The 22,199-nt window shown below is 44.1% G+C and overlaps 1 pseudogene; it reads right to left on the bottom strand.

Annotated features, from left to right (window-relative positions):
- Window positions 1-1,930: 1,930 nt before the first annotated feature.
- Window positions 1,931-15,784, bottom strand: LOC125631015 (small ribosomal subunit protein eS8-like; annotated as a pseudogene).
- Between the last annotated feature and the right edge of the window lie 6,415 nt (window positions 15,785-22,199).

Below are 22,199 nucleotides of genomic sequence, written 5' to 3' on the forward strand. Positions count from 1 at the left end.
GGAGGGAAATAGGGCATTATGGGGCTAGGCTTAGAGTTCCCCAGACTTTTAATTTACTTGTAATCAGTAATTGTGGAGGAAAAGACCTTGTTGATTACAACTTTGCTGAGTTGTTCAACCATCTTACAGTGAGATAAGGACTTTTGGTCATGGATGCCTTTGAAGTTGTACCATGTTCAACTATTGTACATATAAACTAACTTTTTCTGTTCAAGAGATTGTTGGCCAATATATAAAAATCACACTTGGAATTACAAAGTAAGACTTCATTGCTCTTGGTTAAGGATCTCAACAGTGGCAGAGAGAACCTGATTCTGATCTTGCACTGATATAAATCAGGCTTAAGTCCATTGAAATCCATGGCATTCTACTGGTGTAAAATCAGTCTGTGGGATCAGAATCTGTCTCTGGAGTAGCAGGTGAGAGACCACACTTATTTGCTTGTAAGACAGAATTGCTATTGCATTGAGATGAGCTGGATAGTTGGCTAGACTGGAAGACAATGGAGTAACGATTCATTCTCAAATTGAATGAGGTCCTTGTTTTTTCTTGAATTTTAATGTGTATTGTTGTTCCGTATTATCAGTAAAACAACCATGTCTTTGTAATTCCAATAAATAATGGAAATTGATTAATGTAGGGCTCTCAAGGGTGAAGGGAAGACATGCTGATATTAATGCTTTACATGGTTTTGAATGTTGCGTCCTACGTACCTGACTCTGAACTCACTGACATTTATTTTAAATCTGAAACAACTCCATTGACTTTAGTGTAAAAGCACTGTAAGATCAGGACTGTCCTATTTTTCTGGGGTTCACCTCATATTGCAGATATTTATGAACATTTATAAGTTTTAGGTTACCCTCCCCGAAAGCATAATCTTACTGTATACTTATACTACACAAATACAATTATTAACACTGGCTTATTCCATGTTATTTTCCAAAATATACAATGTGGAGGAAGGGAAAATGCTATACCTGCAAAAATGAGCAGTAGCTATAATACGGTTTCAGAATTATATAGCCACTGAAGGCTTTTCGAGCATAAGCTAACATCTTAAGTGGTGGGAAGCTTTCACTTTTCAATGCACTTGAAGGAAAGTTTGTTGTTACCTACTGCTTAAGTGTTCTGTCGTGTCTCTTGGCTTAATCATGAGTGAAAACTGCACCACTCCTGCTTCTCATTGTGCACGATGGATTCTTTTGAGACAGAGCTACCTGGCACATAGTACTACAAAAAAGCCATTATTGCCCAACTGACTTTGTAAAAGCAATAAAAAAAAATGAAGTCACGACTTGAAAATTCAGGTTCAATACTGATAAGATAACGGTAATGAATGTTAGAGCAGAGTCTATTTATAGACATTGTATGTCAGGGGCATAATGCATTGAACAGTAGAGGAAATCCTTGCACTGTTACCATGCACACAGTGACAGTTCTATATAGCTTAGCCACTCCACTAGGTAGTTTTTTCTTTGCTTTTTAAATTTTTTAGTGACTCTAGTGGTTGTGAAAGATGGTAGAATGACAGCTCTTGAGGCAGGCATCCTGTAGTTATCCACTGAATAGGGGAAAGCATATAATGGCAGTGCAAGCGTCCCTCTGCTCCTTTGTCTGTGTATGTCAGTCCCAGCCTGGAGGGGACTACCTGCTTGGTGGAGCTCTGTGAAAATCCCAGAATCCAGAACCCACCTAAAATTTGGATAGATTTGGGTTCTATTCCTTACTCTAAACTCAGTGCAGGAAAGAGCCCCCAAATAGGTGGCTCTGTCACATGGCCCTTTCCAGTACCTTCTGCTGTCTCCTTTTTTTTAAAGCCCAGTGACCCTCAGTGTAACTTAAATGTCTTCAGATATCCCCAATCCTTGTTCTGTTTTTAACAAGACCCTAGGTTTTGTATTCATTCTTTCAGTTGTGTATAGTACATTTATTTGCCTTTCCTGACCTTGATCTTCCTCAGGTAGAATTCCAGTTACTTGCCTTCTGGAATAGAGCTGTCTGCTCAGCCACACTGTGCAGATCTGAAGGTGACACAAGCAACCAGCTTTCCCTGCTGGAATTGCTCCTCCAGGATGCTGCTGATCTTGGCATTCTTCCACTGATCATATTTCTTCTGGATCTTCTTTGAATGCTTCTTGTTTAAGATTTCCTCCTCTTCAGGAGTCAGTGTAGTGCCTTTCTTGCATCCGAGGAGTAAGGCGTGTGTAGTGGGTTTCAAGCCACTGTCGATATGGGGTGCTCTCAGTGAGAATGATGCAGTCTACACCAGCTCATTGTTGCAAGCATTGTAGACCACCTCAATGAATCTAGGTCTTGCAGATGCAGCACTTACATCCCCAAGAGAAGTTGCCAAAGTCCAACTGCAAAGCATGATGTTTCTTGTTACCACCATGAACCCTCCTTGTGTGAATTGGGTGCGGGCTAATCTTGGCGTTGGCAGGAGGTTGCCTTACCTCATACTTCCTCTTCTTGAGGCAGGGCTTTCTTTTGCCCCCAGTGTTGGGATGGTTGTGCCAGATGTCCCTAGAGATACCTGTCCCCAGAAGTTTTTCTGAGTCCAGATGCCTCCCATGTTTTCATGTGGTAACCGGTTCCCTCCCTCTTGCTTCCCTGGGGCCACTGATTATGTTCTTTTTCCATCCCGTTTCCTGCATCCTAACAAGTTAATTGAGGACTAATAGGCAGTCAAAGCATGAAAAAATACTTGTTAACTGTGCCAGCCACAAGCTCTAATGAGCAATTAATTCAAATGTCCCATATTCCCTGTAGTGTAAACTATGAAACACCCCCCAAGTCACACAAGGGTGGGATTATGGGGCTGCTTCTTTCCTTTCATTTCTTCACTGGAGCAGTAGGCATTTCCTAGCTAAACAGCTGTGGATTATGGGGTATGTGTGCCACTGACACGTGGAAGACAGTGACCAGTGTGGCATTAGAATTGTTCCCACCTTATGCTGCCTTTCTGCTCCAGAAGACCATTTGGGGACTTGGGGAAGCAGGAGCCAATACTAGGCATTGCTTCTCTTTCCTCAAAGACTCTCCTGAGGGGCAAGCCAACATCCTATGTCCCTTAAAGATATTAGCAGGTTCAGAGGGGATTTGCTACCTGCAGAAATGCTGCTCGAGAGGGGGGAAGATCTCCAGAGCTCACCCAAAAATCTTAAGGTCTATATGATCTATGGGAGATTTCTAGGAGGTTTGGGATTTTAGTGGTAGCTGTGTTAGTCTGTATCAGCAAAACCAACGAGGAGTCCTTGTGGCACCTTGGAGACTAACAAATTTATTTGGGCATAACCTTTGGTGGGCTAGAACCCACTTCATCAGATGTATGAAGTAAAAGACACAGGAGCAGGTATAAATACAAGGAAGGAAGGTTGCTTTACCAAGTGTTAGGTCAGTCTAACGAGATAAATAAATTAACAGCAAGATACTAGTTTTATCTTAGACCACGACTCCTGTATTATCTACAGCACTTGAGTCAATTGTAAAACAAAAAGGAAAATTTTAAAGAAAGAATAAAGATTCAAATAAAAGCCAGTATGAGAAATAGGAACAAATGGTTACATTTAAAACACCATAAAACTCTTTCTAGAGACTAAATTTAACTAACAAGGCATTCCCCTTCTCCTACAACTGGAGTTTTCAACCTTTTTCTTTCTGAGGCCCCCGCAACATGCTATTAAAAACTCCACGGCCCACTTGTGCCACAACAACTGGTTTTCTGCATATAAAAACCAGGGCTGGCGTTAGGGGGTAGCGAGCAGGGCAATTTTCTGGGGCCACAGGCCATAGGGCTTCCACGAAGCTACATTGCTCAGGCTTTGGTTTCAGCCCCGGGTGATGGGGCTTAGGTCCCTGAGCTTCAGCCCTCTGCAGTTGGGCTTCAGCTTTCTGCCCTGGGCCCCAGCAAATCTACTGCTGGCCCTGCTTGGTGGCCACCCTGAAACCTGCTTGGCTGCCCCACATGGGGCCTCAGGCTCCTGACTGAGAACCACTGTCCTACAAGATAACTTAGCCCAACTTCTTTCCCCATCATTTTCAAGCAATTTGGGAGAGACCCCTTCTCATAAGATCATGTCTACTGCCCGCTTGTCCTTGGAGATTGAAAGAATGCCAGGCTATCTTTCTGCACACCCAAATATACCAGAGCACACCTTTGATGTTCACCTCAAGATAGAGTCCCTTCTCCCTCTCTCTCTTCCCCTCCCCCACTGTTTACCTTGTTTTGTTAGCTTCCTTCTCAAGTCTCTGCCAGCTGTTCATTAACATTTGACTTAGAATCCTAATAGACTTCTATTGTATGACATACAATACACAATGGTCCACCATGGAGCTAAGTGTCTCCCACCTCCCTGCTCTGTAATCTGACTCCAAAACGGATTACAGAGCTTTGAGAAGTTGGTCTCAAGACACGGTTCCTTTGAGTGACTTCTTTTAACTACAAAACCCTAGAGAACATAATTTGTTGTATCTATACATAACTCCTCACAGATTTTCTGTACATACATCTCACAATAGTTATGATGACTAGTGTGACACAGACTTTCATTAGAGACCTCACACAATATTCTTTTAGTGAACCCAGGGGATCCCTGTACCCCTATGACAGGGGTTCTTGGGTCACAGGTGCCAATTAATCTCAATTTTCGTTGGGTATGTGGTGTGGACACATTCACTAGTAACTGGACTCTTTCTAGTGAGCTGTAGCTTATGAAAGCTTATGCTCAAATAAATTTGTTAGTCTCTAAGGTGCCACAAGTCCTCCTTTTCCTTTTGGGAGGAGAAGCTGATTCAGTTTAACTTTCTTCAGTGGCAAGAACTAGAGTTAGTCCAGTCGGGGACTCTTGGTGGCAGATGCCCAGTTGGTCTAAATTGCCATAGCTCCATTTCTCTTTCCATGATTTACCCTCTATTGTTTCCAGACCACTTGCATCTTTATAGATGTTCTTTAGATAAGGAGACAGACATAACCTGTTTTCTGTTTCTACTCGGCAGAGTTAATGCTTGTAACATTTTCTTTTATTACTATGGTGGTGTGAATTATTTTTACAATGTCAGACCTTTTATTATGTATACTGTGAGAAAATAGGACATGTAACAACAGGTCAGTGTGTCAAATTACATGGAATTCAGCGGTGATCAGGGTTGCCGTTGCTGCAATACAACAGGGATGGTGAAAAGGAGAAAAGCCCCAATTCAGCTCCACAGGAGCTATTTTCCAATGGCAATTGTCAATAAAGTATGAACAGGACACTGTAGATTAACAACCCATTTAAGCCATAGGTGATGGGTGGGTCTCCCTCTTTTCTGAGCCAAACCCTCAGATGCAAACAGCAGCTAATTTCAGAGAGAGGGAGGAGGTTTCAGCAACTGGAACCATTTATTGCAAATGTTTCAGCACACTAGATGCAGAATTTTGATGCTTAACGAGCCCCAAATTTTGGGTATTTGGAATCTGGCTCTGAATTCAGATTCAGTAGCTTTAGCCCATACCCCACTCCTCCCTCTGACCAGCCAGGAATCTTTTCTATTGGAACAAGAGCACGTTGTTCTGAATCAGTGTTTTTTTTCACATGTCGAGATTACTTAGTTGTTTTATCTAGCTAGGTACAGATAACTACCCCAGTTTGCATTTGTAAGTTTGTTCCTAGGTGGCCTTGAGTCCAGGAACTACCTAGGAACAAACTTAGGCTTGATCTACACTAAAAAGTTAGGTTGACCCAGCGATGTCGCTCAGAGGTGTGAAAAATCCACACCGCTGAGTGACATAGTTAAAATGACCTAAGTCCCCATGTAGACAGCACTAGGTCGACCTTGCTACTGCTTCTGGTAGAGGTGGATTACCTATGACAGTGGGAGAACCCCTTTTGTCAGTGTAGGTAGTGTCTACACTGATGCACTACAGCAGCACAGATGCAGCATTTCAAGCGTAGACAAAACCTTACAAATGCTAACTGGGCTAGCTGTCTATACCTAACTAGATACAACATTAATTCCTGTAAGACTCACTGGAAGTGTTAGACAGCAGGCTTAATCTCAATTAGCCACTGATGGCTACCTATTTAGGGCATTTGATGGAAGGCAAATCCAAAGGTAGAAGAAACAATCATAGGAAATCAGGCAATTATGTCTCCTGAGGAAGGTTTAGTCTTAATGGGCAAATAGAACTTCCTGGTATATCCATTAAGGATGAATGGCGTTTTGGTTCAACAAGTCACATCTCTATTTCAGTATCAACTGTTTCAGGTCCCTCAGGGGAGGAGTGGTAGTGATGTGTTGTATCTGACAGACCTCTGATACCTGTGCAACAACCCCTGTGAAATGAAGGTTATGGTTTCAGTTCAGTTCCCAATGGACAACCGGTCTACACCACAAAGAAGCACGGTTAGCATTATTTGACAGACTCTGAGGAGAGGCCAAGGGCTGAATAGATTGAACTATGCTCCAACCTTTAAAGGTGATCCTTTCAGGTGAGACACTTTGGCAGGGTAGCGTGAAGCTAGCTATCTTTGTTATACCAATAAAATAAAAACCAGCAGGATCTTATTAAAGGGAATAAGGCAAAATGCCACATTTATTGTGAATACAGAAGGAATCATAGTAAGCAAGAATCAAGTAAGTTATAGCTATAACATTCCATTCAATTTCATATTTATTCACACATTCATTCATATACACACACACACAGGTTCTGCAAGGTTGTTATCTTAGTTACCAGCCTTAGAGTTGCTCCTGCCAAGCCACTGGCCAGGTGGCCTGGACACAAGGAGGGAGCAGGGCCTTGTCAGATGCACATCTGATGCTCCTGGAAGTTGGTTTGCAGAATCAGACCCCAAAGTTCTCAGTTTCTGGAGTCCATTTTTATAGGAATTTATTCCTATGCCAGTCTATGGGAATTGCTTCATCATGCTGTTGCTTAATCAAACAGCAGATGGCACATTCCTGACTGCTCCGTGCTGCCAGATGTTATCTTGTTCTTTGGTTCTCCCATCCTTGAGGCTGTTGGGTGGATTCCAGTCTGCCCTCCGGGGGTCCTCTGGTTGTTTCTACTTGACACCTTCTTTGGCCTATGGAGACTGGATTCTTAGGCTGGCACCTCCCTGATCATTCATTTATTATCCACACCAAGCATCCATCCACATACATCCTCTATCTCTATTTTAATCACAATTGTTAACAAAACGAGATGAATACAACAAAAGGGCGGGAAGTCTCTGTGTGAGTAGTTGTTGTTACAAAGAATTGCTTTGAGAACAGACTCTGTCTTAGGATGTACTAACACAATTAGCAGCTTGCAAGTTTCACACAGAGAGGGAGAGAAACAGTAAAAACAAGAGACCAAAAACCAAGGGACCTCTTAGTTTAAATTCCAGGGTATTACTAATTATGGGGAATCAAACTCATCTGTGATTTTAATATAGAACTTCTTTAATATGATCCAACATCTTTGCCATTGTGTGTGTTCTGTACCTGAGTGGAGGACCTATTTCTTAAAGGCTGTCAGTCCAGCTCCTTTCACAAGAACTGATTCAGACACTGATAATAAATAACACGTTTAATGTTTTAATATAGATTGAGCTGATCCTATGATCTACAGTATGTTTAAAGTGGTGTTTGAAGGGGACTCCGTTGCTTGCTTCTTAAAGGTGGTTACAGTACATGTGGAAGGTCTACCTCTCTTTCTGTAATTTTGTGGAGGAAGTCTGTGATCATAAGAGAACAGCTATTGGGTAACTATGGCTTCTAGCAGAGTGATAAACAAACCAAAGATAGATTTTCATTCAACTAAAATACTGTCGGCTAAAATTTTTTTTAATTGATTATTCAATGCAGTCTGTTTTTTCTGTCATCTTCTAAGCCTGCCCAGGAAGGAGAAAATTGTAAAAGCAGCTGAGAAAAGCACAGCCTCTGTGAAGGCAGAGGCAAAGGTAGAAATGGCTGAACAAAGCACGGTTCCAAGTGAATCCATTCACAATTCCTTTGAGAGATTCAATGTGAGAGACAGAGCAGCAATGCCTGCTGTGCTTTATTCAGGCATTCTTACTCCCTTATGCCAAGACATTTTATTCAGATTAATGGGCTGGTGTTTGAAATTGCAAATGACCGGACTGACCCCATACATGTTAAAACAAAGCTAGATTTACAATGAATTCAAAGACCATTGGATTCACAAATTGATTGACTACATAGTACTTGCTTAGCCCTGGTCTACACTAGGACTTTAGGTCGAATTTAGCAGCGTTAAATCGATGTAAACCTGCACCCGTCCACACAATGAAGCCCTTTATTTCGACTTAAAGGGCTCTTAAAATCGATTTCCTTACTCCACCCCTGACAAGTGGATTAGCGCTTAAATCGACGTTGCCGGCTCGAATTTGGGGTACTGTGGACACAATTCGATGGTATTGGCCTCCGGGAGCTATCCCAGAGTGCTCCATTATGACCGCTCTGGACAGCACTCTCAACTCAGATGCACTGGCCAGGTAGACAGGAAAAGAACCGCGAACTTTTGAATCTCATTTCCTGTTTGGCCAGCGTGGCAAGCTGCAGGTGACCATGCAGAGCTCATCAGCACAGGTGACCATGATGGAGTCCCAGAATCGCAAAAGAGCTCCAGCATGGACCGAACGGGAGGTACGGGATCTGATCGCTGTTTGGGGAGAGGAATCCGTGCTATCAGAACTCCGTTCCAGTTTTCGAAATGCCAAAACCTTTCTGAAAATCTCCCAGGGCATGAAGGACAGAGGCCATAACAGGGACCCGAAGCAGTGCCGCGTGAAACTGAAGGAGCTGAGGCAAGCCTACCAGAAAACCAGAGAGGCGAACAGCCGCTCTGGGTCAGAGCCCCAAACATGCCGCTTCTATGATGAGCTGCATGCCATTTTAGGGGGTTCAGCCACCACTACCCCAGCCGTGTTGTTTGACTCCTTCAATGGAGATGGAGGCAATACGGAAGTAGGTTTTGGGGACGAAGAAGATGATGATGAGGAGGTTGTAGATAGCTCACAGCAAGCAAGCGGAGAAACCGGTTTTCCTGACAGCCAGGAACTGTTTCTCACCCTAGACCTGGAGCCAGTACCCCCCGAACCCACCCAAGGCTGCCTCCTGGACTCAGCAGGCGGAGAAGGGACCTCTGGTGAGTGTACCTTTTAAAATGCTATACATGGTTTAAAAGCAAGCATGTGAAAGGATTACTTTGCCCTGGCATTTGCGGTTCTGCCTTTGCAAAAGGTTTCTGGGGAGGGCAGCCTTATTTCGTCCTTCATGGTAGGACACTTCACCACTCCAGGCCAGTAACACGTACTCGGGAATCACTGTAGAACAAAGCATTGCAGTGTATGTTTGCTGGCATTCAACCAAAATCCGTTCACGCGGTGGGAGGAGGCAAAATGCGACCTTGTAACGAAAGCACATGTGCTATGTATGTAATGTTAACAGCAAGGTTTACCCTGAAAGAGTGTAGCGACTGTTTTATAAAATGTGTCTTTTTAAATACCGCTGTCCCTTTTTTTTTCTCCACCAGCTGCATGTGTTTCAATGATCACAGGATCTTCTCCTTCCCAGAGGCTAGTGAAGCTTAGAAAGAAAAAAAAACGCACTCGCGATGAAATGTTCTCCGAGCTCATGCTGTCCTCCCACACTGACAGAGCACAGACGAATGCGTGGAGGCAAATAATGTCAGAGTGCAGGAAAGCACAAAATGACCGGGAGGAGAGGTGGAGGGCTGAAGAGAGTAAGTGGCGGGCTGAAGACAGGGCTGAAGCTCAAATGTGGCAGCAGCGTGATGAGAGGAGGCAGGATTCAATGCTGAGGCTGCTGCAGGACCAAACCAGTATGCTCCAGTGTATGGTTGAGCTGCAGCAAAGGCAGATGGAGCACAGACTGCCACTGCAGCCCCTCTGTAACCAACCGCCCTCCTCCCCAAGTTCCATAGCCTCCACACCCAGACGCCCAAGAACGCGGTGGGGGGGCCTCCGGCCAACCAGCCACTCCACCACAGAGGATTGCCCAAAAAAAAGAAGGCTGTCATTCAATAAATTTTAAAGTTGTAAACTTTTAAAGTGCTGTGCTTAAAGTGCTGTGTGGCATTTTCCTTCCCTCCTCCACCACCCCTCCTGGGATACCTTGGTAGTCATCCCCCTATTTGTGTGATGAATGAATAACGAATGCATGAATGTGAAGCAACAATGACTTTATTGGCTCTGCAAGCAATGATTAAAGGGAGGAGGGGAGGGTGGTTAGCTTACAGGGAAGTAGAATGAACCAAGGGGCGGGGGGGTTCATCAAGGAGAAACAAACAGAACTTTCACACCGTAGCCTGGCCAGTCATGAAACTGGTTTTCAAAGCTTCTCTGATGCGTACCGCGCCCTCCTGTGCTCTTCTAACCGCCCTGGTGTCTGGCTGCGCGTAACCAGCAGCTAGGCGATTTGCCTCAACCTCCCACCCCGCCATAAACGTCTCCCCCTTACTCTCACAGATATTGTGGAGCACACAGCAAGCAGTAATAACAGTGGGAATATTGGTTTCGCTGAGGTCTAAGCGAGTCAGTAAACTGCGCCAGCGCGCCTTTAAACGTCCAAATGCACATTCTACCACCATTCTGCACTTGCTCAGCCTGTAGTTGAACAGCTCCTGACCACTGTCCAGGCTGCCTGTGTATGGCTTCATGAGCCATGGCATTAAGGGGTAGGCTGGGTCCCCAAGGATACATATAGGCATTTCAACATCCCCAACAGTTATTTTCTGGTCTGGGAATAAAGTCCCTTCCTGCAGCTTTTGAATCAGACCAGAGTTCCTGAAGATGCGAGCATCATGCACCTTTCCCGGCCATCCCACGTTGATGTTGGTGAAACGTCCCTTGTGATCCACCAGAGCTTGCAGCACTATCGAAAAGTACCCCTTGCGGTTTATGTACTCGGCGGCTTGGTGCTCCGGTGCCAAGATAGGGATATGGGTTCCATCTATAGCCCCACCACAGTTAGGGAATCCCATTGCAGCAAAGCCATCCACTATGACCTGCACATTTCCCAGGGTCACTACCCTTGATATCAGCAGATCTTTGATTGCGTGGGCTACTTGCATCACAGCAGCCCCCACAGTAGATTTGCCCACTCCAAATTGATTCCCAACTGACTGGTAGCTGTCTGGCGTTGCAAGCTTCCACAGGGCTATCGCCACTCGCTTCTCAACTGTGAGGGCTGCTCTCATCTTGGTATTCATGCGGTTCAGGGCAGGGGAAAGCAAGTCACAAAGTTCCATGAAAGTGCCCTTACGCATGCGAAAGTTTCGTAGCCACTGGGAATCGTCCCAGACCTGCAACACTATGCAGTCCCAGCAGTCTGTGCTTGTTTCCCGAGCCCAGAATCGGCGTTCCACAGCATGAACCTGCCCCATTAGCACCATGATGCATGCATTGTCAGGGCCCATGCTTTCAGAGAAATCTGTGTCCATGTCCTGATCACTCACGGGACCGCGCTGACGTCGCCTCCTCGCCCGGTATCGCGTTGCCATGTTCTGGTGCTGCATATACTGCTGGATAATGCGTGTGGTGGTTAATGTGCTCCTAATTGCCAAAGTGAGCTGAGCGGCCTCCATGCTTGCCTTGGTATGGCGTCCGCACAGAAAAAAGGCGCGGAACGATTGTCTGCCGTTGCTCTGACGGAGGGAGGGGCGACTGACGACACGGCTTATAGGGTTGGCTTCAGGGAGCTAAAATCAACAAAGGGGGTGCCTGTACATCAAGGAGTATTTCAGGCAGGACTGCACGGAGGGTTCCAATAAGAAATGGTGCACCTAAGTTATCGTTGTTATTGGAACAAGGAGGTTAGCCTGGCCTCTGATTGATACATGGCTAGATTTACCTCGCTGCACCTTCTCTGTGAGTGACTGCAGTGTGACCTAGAGGAATGAGTCCCCTAGACAGGGGAGGAGGCAAATGAGTACAAAACAAATCTGGTCTATTTCTTGTTTTGACCCACTCCATCTATCTTTTACATCTTTGGCTGGCAGCAGACGGTGCAGAAGGACTGCATGCCATCCACATCTCATGGCTGCTCGGCAGAAGATGGTACAGTACGACTGCTAGCCATCCCCATCTCTTGCCTGCCTGGCAGAAGATGGTGCAATACGACTGCTAGCAATCCTCATCTCTTGCCTGCCTGGCAGAAGATGGTACAGTACGACTGCTAGCAGTCCATATCGCCTGCCCGCTCACCATAAGACGGTTCAATAGGACTGACTGCAGGACTAAAGAGAATGACCTGGTCAAGTCACTCCAAATTTAGTCCCTGCGCCCATGTCTGCCCAGGCGCTCCCAGCCGACGTGGCCAGGAGCACCTCGGACACGACGAGGACGACTACCAGTCGTATTGCACCGTCTGCTGCCAGAAGGCAATGGGTTGCTGCTACTGTGCAGCAAAGCCGTACCGCGTCTGCCAGCACCCAGGAGACATAGGTGACGGTTACCTGAGCGGGCTCCATGCTTGCTGTGGTATGGCGTCTGCACAGGTAACTCAGGAAAAAAGGCGCAAAATGATTGTCTGCCCTTGCTTTCACGGAGGGAGGGAGGGAACGGGGGCCTGACGACACGTACCCAGAACCACCCGCGACAATGTTTTAGCCCCATCAGAGTGCTCCATTGTGACTGCTCTGGACAGCACTCTCAGATGCCCGATTGTTTGCCATTGCTCTGACGCTGGGAGGGGCGCTTACAGGGTTGGCTTCAGGGAGCTAAAATCAACAAAGGGGGTGGCTTTACATCAAGGAGTATTTCAGGCAGGACTTCACGGAGGGTTCCAATAAGAAATGGTGCACCTAAGTTATTGTCCTTATTGGAGCAAGAAGGTTAGCCTGGCCTCTGATTGATACATGGCTAGATTTACCTCGCTGCACCTTCTCTGTAAGTGACTGCAGTGTGATCTAGAAGAATGAGTCCCCTATACAGGGGAGGGGGGGAAGCAAATGAGTACAAAACAAATCTGGTCTATTTCTTGTTTTGATCCACTCCATCTATCTTTTACATCTTTGGCTGGCAGCAGACGGTGCAGAAGGACTGCATGCCATCCACATCTCATGGCTGCTCGGCAGAAGATGGTACAGTACGACTGCAAGCAGTCCGTATCGCCTGCCCACTCACCATAAGACGGTTCAATAGGACTGAGTGCAGGACTAAAGAGAATGACCTGGTCAAGTCACTCCAAATTTAGTCCCTGTGCCCATGTCTGCCCAGGCGCTCCTGATCGACCTCACAGAGGCGACCAGGAGCACCTCAGACATGACGATGATGGCTACCAGTCGTACTGTACCGTCTGCTGCCACAAGGCAAGGGGTTGCTGCTACTGTGTAGCAATGCCGTACTGCGTCTGCCAGCACCCAGGAGACATAGGGTGACGGTTACCTGAGCGGGCTCCATGCTTGCCATGGTATGGCGTCTGCACAGGTAACTCAGGAAAAAAGGCGCGAAATGATTGTCTGCCCTTGCTTTCACGGGGGGAGGGAGGGAACGGGGGGCGGACGATATGTACCCAGAACCACCCGCGACAATGTTTTAGCCCCATCAGGCATTGGGATCTCAACCCAGAATTCCAATGGGCAGCGGAGACTGCAGGAACTGTGGGATAGCTACCCACAGTGCAACGCTCCGGAAGTCGACGCTTGCCTCGGTACTGTGGAAGCGCTCCGCCGAGTTAATGCACTTAATGCACTTAGAGCATTTTCTGTGGGGACACACACACTCGAATTTATAAAACCGATTTCTAAAAAACCGACTTCTATAAATTCGACCTTATTCCGTAGTGTAGACATACCCATAGTGAGTATTTTTGTACTGCATTCACAAAGTCCATAGTTAAGAAAAGCAGCAGTGTAATATTACACCCACAAAAAATACCTTAATGGAACATTATTAAAGTTGCAAAGTCAAACACTCAAGTTAGGAAATGCCAGATTTAAGGCTGCCTGTGTAACCTGTATTTGGCCATTCTGTGTGTATGCATTATGCTACAGGCTTTAATTACATGATCACATATGATTTTACCACAGGACTCCTGCCTCATCAGTGCACAGGATGGAGCTGCTCTGGGGATGGCCTTCTAACTCCCTAGACTTGAGTGCCTGAGTTGCACTTTAATGGGCTTTAGATCAGCCCCGAGACCCTCCAGCTGGCAGCTGTAATAGACTTTGGGTATGTCTACACCGCAGCTGGGAGTGAGTCTCCCAGCTCGGGTACACAGACTGGCACTAGCAGTGTGCTAAAGTAGACACAACTACTTTAGCACACTGCTAGTGCCAGTCTGTGTACCCAAGCTGGGAGACTCACTCCCAGCTGCGGTGTAGACATACCCAAAGTCTATTACAGCTGCCAGCTGGAGGGTCTCGGGGCTGATCTAAAGCCCATTAAAGTCAATGGTAGTCTATTTGATTACAATCAGTTTGGGCTCAAACTCATCATCCTTTAGATTAAGTGGTAGAGGCTCTTGCTTCTAGTGCTGAGGGTTCCCATTTCAAACCCTGCTTTTGGCCCAAGCAGGGGTCAATTACACCAGTTCTCCATGGCCCCAACAGCGGTCCACAGGCTACAGTTTGGGCTCCTCTGTTTTAGAGTTTAGGCTATGTATGTCTGAAAGGAAACTCCGGTGCCCAGTGATTCTCTACTGTCTACTCACCAACACCTGTCTTCAAGTCAGTGATGATATGCAAAGTCCCCATAAGCCTGTGTTTTCAACCTCAAATCTCTCATTTGTTAGCATACAGGGGAGTGAGGGAGGGGTTCTCAAATGACTTCATTAAGACATTCTACATCAAGGAGTGAGACAACCACTTTCACTGGGAATGTTGCTTCCTGAATAATACTCACAATTTCCCCCAGTATCTAACTTGTTTGACAAAGGTCTCCAATGGGTTCTCTGCTCTAGGACATCTTTCAAAAATACCTGTCATTTGGAGCACTCTGGTGCATTTCAAAGCATGGGGAGAAGTGCTCTTCAGAAATATTTTTATATGTATGATGGGAAAGTAATATCGGGGAGGGAAGACTTAGCAGTGTCCAACATGGGCATGAACACAGAAAGAAGCTGGGTAACTGCCCACTGTAGTACATTGCTGTATCGAGGTAAGCCCTAGATACACATATTAAATGGGGCAATATATATTTTTTCTATCATGCTACTGGATAATGTTTTGTTTTTAAAACAATATGATGAATATGTTGTTATGGAACCTATTGCCTAGCCTGTCACTTGTAGGTAATCAGACTCTGTGGGTGGGGAAGTGATTGATGATGGGATGAAATAATGAATCATTAGTGCTGATGAAAAGTGCTAGACTGACAGCCTAGAAAATGAAATTATTTATCTGCAGCAAATTATTTATCTGCATTCTGCTGTGTGGATGTGGCTTAGATCTGTTTTATTCCGCAGGGTCTCATTCCATCCTTGGCTTCTCCGCTGAGGATGGAAGTGTGGTAATAGCTTTTTCTGAAACAAACCTGTCTGCTAGGAAATGGTCTGAGACAACCAACTCCTTTTCTACAGGCTCTGAGAAGCTGAACTCAAGCAATCTGGGGCCATAAACATATCCTCACAAGAGGGCATCATTTGGCCCTGTATCACATCATGGTCATATGTTATGGCTTTACACTTCCTTGGGGTGGCAAAAGGAGTCTCCTCTAAGGGCATGCTGGGCTTCCCCCCTCACCAGTTCACCACTCATTATCTTTAGATGGGTTGGGTGCTTTCCAGAGGACTCACCCTCATTCGTCCAAGCACAGGACTCAGGAGCCATGGTGGCAGCAAGGGCCTTTCTTCCCAGAGTTCTCTGCTCAGATGGTGTTGGTGAGAGCCCTTAGAGCAGTGAATCTGAGTTAACACTCCAGTAAGATGAATGGTGCCATTACCATTCTCAGAGATATTGTTTCAGGCTATCTGCAGACTCAGGCAAATATTGCTGCACCAGTTCACATTTTCAAGCTTGTCTTTTCAACCAGGAGGACTAGAAACATACTTTTGTAAAAGGCAGGCTGAAATTCTGATGTAGTCATTATGAGCAGCTAACAGTATGTATTTGTACAGTTTATGCCCTAATCCGGCCCTGGGCTCTGCTAGTTAGTAGTGCTGGTGAGAGCAAACCCAAAGGATGGTGCAGCTTGTGCATTCCTCCTGCGTATTGAAGGGCCGGAAGGTGGAACTGTGTGAGTTTACCCTGGGATCATGCAGCTCTGGACCTCTCTGTTCAAAGGCATGGCAATCTAGCCTTACATAGTAGGCAATGAAAAAGCTGGTAAAGTTGGGGGATTTTAAATGGAGCCTGGCCAGGAAAAGAGATGCAAACACTAACTGAAAGAACAAAAAACAAAACAACATAGGAAGAGGGAGGAGAGGACAAATGAAGATACAAAACCGTACACCACAACAACAACAACAAAAAGAGAGCAGGAAAGAGAAGCAGTAAGAACTACATTTACTCAGTGCATTAAAGAGCCAGATTGGGGTAGGTAAAGCAGTCATTACTGAGTATAAAGAAAAGGAGGACTTGTGGCACCTTAGAGACTAACCAATTTGTTTGAGCATCAGCTTTCGTGAGCTACAGCTCACTTCATCGGATGCATAAAAGTGAGCTGTAGCTCACGAAAGCTCATGCTCAAACAAATTGGTTAGTCTCTAAGGTGCCACAAGTCCTCCTTTTCTTTTTGTGAATACAGACTAACACGGCTGCTACTCTGATTACTGAGTATGGTGAGTTCCTCTCCTAAATCATGCCATACTGTGGATGCAGTCATAATGCTAGATATCCAGCCCCAATGAGAGGCTGCAAGGAGAAAATGAGGTGCGCTATCTGAGTACTTAATGACTCTGGTACAGAACCCTCTGGAGAAAACACAAGTAGGGAGTGCTTTATGAGAAAATGCCAACACCACAATGCTACTAATTATTCTTAGCACCTTCTTAGTTTCTTGGAAAGGAGGCAATGATATCTGATATTTACAGCTCCTACCACAGGCTTTTTGTATCTCTGACAGGAAAATTTATGAACCTGCCATATTTCATGTGTCTTACAGATTGTAGATTCTGGATCAGATGCTGGGGAGAAAGGAGGACGCAGCCTTGAACACCGTTGTCAAGCTGGTGGTGAGTAGAGCTCCTTGACCACATTACTCTCCTGTGGCTCTGTATCACTTGACAATGTATGTATCTAATGAGTTGCATAAGATATCAAAACCACCCCGTTGGACCAGCAGTGGGAGGGTGCTGGGGACTAGAAGCACACAAGATAACAAGCTATACTAGAAATGCTATTTTTTTCAATGTTATTCTTTGCTGATAATTTAATAAAAAGTGACCTGTTCTGTGACTATTGATAACAGGAGTACATCTTACACAACTGTAACTTTGAAACTAGATTGCTTGGCAATATTGCTTTCCCTCTGAATGGGCTCAGTCCTGAAGTCCTCACTCAGGGCCATCCTACAAACCCTTACATGCTACTGACTTGTATGTAAGGAGTTCATTGATGCCAGTGGACTTCTGGTGGATTGGGCTCTTAGTTTTCATAATGCAAACACCCACTAAAGTCATTGGAAGTTCATTGGAGTAAGGATGTCAGGATCTGACTCGGGGAGAAAGCCTTGACTGTTGTATATTATGGCCAAATTGGAATAGAACCCTTTTTTATAAAAGCCATTGTGGTCACTGCATATTTCTGGGCTTGTGTATATTCAATAATGAGCTGCTTTCAAAAATATGTTTTGATATAAAGTGTCATCCTGGCTGGGAGCAACCAAAATGCCCCTTTTGAATGTGTTTCCATTGAGACTTCTAGTTGCTCAGAAAAAAAGCACTGAATAAAAAAAATTGTGATTCTGCTCTGCCCATTCCATTTCATGATTATGTGCAAACAGCGCTCATTTTCAGACCATTACAGGATAATTAGGTAGGAGAATATTTATGCTTGCAAAACATAAGGAGCTAACTCAGTTTGGGGAGCAGATTATGGAAGATTTGAATGGAGTAAATTAAGAAGCATATCTGGCTTGATTTAAGTTGAAGATTTTTCTATCAATTTACTTTGAATAAGAAAGGGAACAAAAATTAAAAGGAAAGTGTTGCAGATGTTTGGACTTAGCACTTCATGTGATCATTTGAAGTGAAAGAACCAGCTCTAAAGTGAGACAAAAAATAAAACACTCTGGTAGCATCAAGTGCAGTTGATCTTGGGATGTAAAATCATTCCTTCTGAAGTTGTTGGATTTTTGTATTGTGGTAGTGCCTAGCGGCCCCTATTAAGGATCACAGCTATAGGTGTGTGCAGTGCCTAGCACATGTAATAAGATGGTCCCTGTCTCAAAGAATTTACAGTCTTGGTTTATGATTTAACAGGTAGGGTAAAACAATTGGAGCACAAGGTAACCGCTAGTGATACCAGATGATCGTTTCACAGTGTAACGCTCCCAATTGCAAAGGCAAAATTAGCTGCTTTTTTGAAATCTCATTGCCTAGGGAAGTAGCGGCTGTATATGATCTTTTGGCTGCACATAATTTGACTTTAGTAATGAGTTAAATACTTCACAGCCGAAATTTGCCCTTTGATATCATGGGTTTCCAAGCGTAGCCAAGAACTGACCCACTGATGCCACTGAAGGAACCAAGGGCAGAATGTATGCATCGAATGCATGTATGCATTGGCTCTTAATATCTCTGGCGAGTGACTCTGATGCTTCGTGGAGATTGTGAAGGAAGGAAACAGTTATGCCATAAAACCAAGATGGTTTGGAAGTATATTATTCAGGTCCAGGGAATGGAGGCTACATAATATCCTGATTTAAAATAAATATCTATCTTTATTGCCATAACATAGCCACATATACTAGCAGTCCCTTAAGAATAAAATTTGACTATAAATTCATTGAACGGCTTCTATAATACTTTTCTTTTACAATATAATTACAAAGGAGATAACAGTCTGAATTGGAATAGGAGCATTATCATAGAGGGGTCTGATGCATTGGTGGAATTGAAACTTTAAGCAGGTGATCCAAACGGGCAATCTCAATGGGAGATGCATTTTGTTGAAATTCTGTAGCCCTGTTATTAAATGTTTTAATCAATTTAGGGTGTCCATTTCAATGTGTGTTCCCAGTAGTCCGTGATGACCCCAGGTTTGAATCAGAAGACGTTTTGTGGCATCAGAACACAGGTTTTACTTGGCATCGTGCTGAGCTGGCAAAAGCTCTGTATATAAATCTTTCATAAAGTCACTGAGATTTCGGTGCATGTAGTGGATGGAAATTTGGGACCTGTGTCTGAGACACATTCTATGAAATGGCTTACTTCACAGTTGATTGTAAAAAGTTACAATAGACTACAGATTAAGACTCTTAACTCATGTTTACTACCAAACTATGGCAGTTGTCCCATTGATTTCAATGCCAGTTTTCAAGTAGCAAGGTACTAAACATGAATGAGGTGTGACAGATATGGGAACTTTCTACAGTATCCTTGAGAAGCCTTATTGAATTAAATTTAAGTATCTTTGGAGTCCATTGTATTAAATGCAAAGATTAAACATGATAGTGGGCTGGGATTGTATGTAACCTCTCAAGGGCGGACAAGTGATGCAAACTTTGGGAAGTGTTATGAACTTCAAAGGACTGTATTGAACAATGTACCAGACAAGGATGGACTTCTGGGACAAACAGTGTGAAGTGGTTTGCCTGGGGAATCTCTAGGGGGAAATGAATGCACATTCCCCACTTCCAGTTATACAAAAACCCAGCCTTTTGAAGCTACACCCTGAGAAGCTGTTACCTGTTCCTGGAATCTCAAGATTAAAGGCTCAAAGGAATAAAGGCCCAATCAAATCAAAGGCCCAATAAAGGAAAGACCAACTATGCAAGTTCTAAGCAAAGGTGGTTATGAATTTGTAACCACAGAAAAACCCCTTTTGAGGGGGCTGAAGGATTGACTCTTACCAGATCCCTTGTTGGAAGTGATCTCTGCTAATCTTATTAGCAAGCATATAGGTTCTTTTATTGTCTTCAATCTGTTTTCTCTGTAATGCTTTCACCTTAAGAATAAATGTGCTCGCTTAGAAAGAGCTGTATGGTGACTTGTAACTGCTGGCAATTACAGCTGTTCATAGCCCTCAGGGAGAAAGCAAGGCAACTACTCTTGCCTGTTGAGGCAGTCTGGCTTGCTGAGAATATCACAGTGTAGGCAGAGAACTGTGGCACCTGGAAAAGGTCAGGTCATGAGGGAGAAGGATGTGATGATGGCTGAGGAGCCAGGAGCGTAGAGTGGGTGCCCTCGAGGGATTGCAGAGGGAGAATACAGGTGCAGTTGCCCTGAACTGTGACATGAGGATTGCAAAGTCTTTGTAGAAATGGTGAGATAAACACAATGTTAAGATTTATGGCTGTATAGTTTAATAATTTCTCTACCTAATTATTGCTGACTCACATGGGACTAAGACTGGGGAAGACAAGAAGAATTAGCATGGTGCATGTTCAGTTTGATAGAATTTACTCACATAATGAGAACATCTCAATCAGATTCAAATTCCCCTTTCTCTAAAGAGTGAAATTGTCTTAGTGGCTTCTGGATTGCACATAGAAACCATGAAATGTTGAGGGTAATCAAACTTTCTGATAATAGAATTGTTCCATGACCTGCTCTAGTACTGCTTTAATAAAATGGAACTGTGCTCATAAATCATGACAGTGACATGAGGGAACTAATACGTTTGTTGCTGCTCAGCCTTGGAAAGATGCAAACCAACCAGAGAGGGGAAAATTCACCCATGTACAGTACTAGAGCAATGTATCATTTGTGTCCTGCTAAATCCCTCAGGCACTTAAGAGGTATATAGGTTTTGTATTGGCCCTATGCTTAGCAATGAATCTCACCCAAGGGGATGAAATTCAAGGAAAGAGTTTATAAAAGAACTTGGGGAAAACGTTACAGTATTATTTCTTGTCAGTGTGTGCTTAGCAGGGAACATGATAGAGTAATTAATCTTTTCTTTCCCAACTGTATAACCCAGGTCTTCTTTTCTTCTGCTTATAACCTTCCAAAGGATTTTCCTTTAGGGCTGAAACTTTGGTTCATCTCAGACAAAAAGTGACTTTTCTTTTTTTTTAGGGGAAGGGAATGGGGACCTCCTATTGGCTATTTTTGACACAAACAGACAATTCACAAGCAGAAACAACTGCTTTACTCCTTTTCTTCACTGCACCATTTTCTGCTCAGGGTATATCTTATGTTGTATTATGATATCTATACTTTCTGGGAATGATGAGATAACATACTTGATGAACAATGATAGATTGGCTCTTTTTTTCTATTTTCACTAAAACTTCTCTCTCCCTTGGTATATTGTTGGATTCTTTATGGGATATGCATCTCAGATGTTAGTGCTGCTGCAGTTTGCATTTTTGATTAGACTACTGCTGCGGTTGGCTTCATAACTTCAGGATCAATAGGTGGAAGCAATTGTTTATCCTTGAAAAATACATTTAAATAAGGGGGTAAAAAGGGAACCAGCCAGAATTAAAATGGCTGGAGTGCTGCAACATGTTCACCCTTATAGACTACCTAATTAAAATCTGCCTTGTAACTATATTATGTTGCATTACTTGTTGAATTGTGTCCTTGTCTATTCTTTACTGTATTACCTGCCATTGATACTTAAAGAGGAGCTATCTTTATCAGCAATGTGTAGTGGCTTTAAGAAAATTCATAGTTACAATACCTGGCTATTGCAAATTAACACAGTCTGAAAGTGAGCGTTGTTCATACTAGCAAATTCAGATACAGGCCAAAAATTGTAAAGGTAGATTAATAAAGTCAAGCACCTAAATAATTGGCCTATTTTTCATAGAATCATAGAATGTAGGGTTGGAAGGGACCTTGAGAGGTTCTCTAGTCTAGTACCCTGCGCTGAGGCAGGACCAAGGTTTGTGCAATACAATTAATAGGAACTGTGGCTGCTCAAAAGCTTTGACGAGTGGGTGATCTTTAGGTGCTGTCAGGTGGACTTGAGGGCCTAAATTTAGCTACCTAAAGTTTGAAAACTTTGGCCAGAAGTAAAGTTCCAACATACTTTACATGTAGCACCCATGAAAAACAGAAATCGAATGGTATACATGTTACGCTGCACAAATTGGGCTGGAGAGTGGAAATTGTTGGCCAAGTACATTAAAGTA

This window comes from Caretta caretta, chromosome 2 (assembly GCF_965140235.1).
Source record: "Caretta caretta isolate rCarCar2 chromosome 2, rCarCar1.hap1, whole genome shotgun sequence".
Classification (NCBI taxonomy): Eukaryota; Metazoa; Chordata; order Testudines; family Cheloniidae; genus Caretta; species Caretta caretta.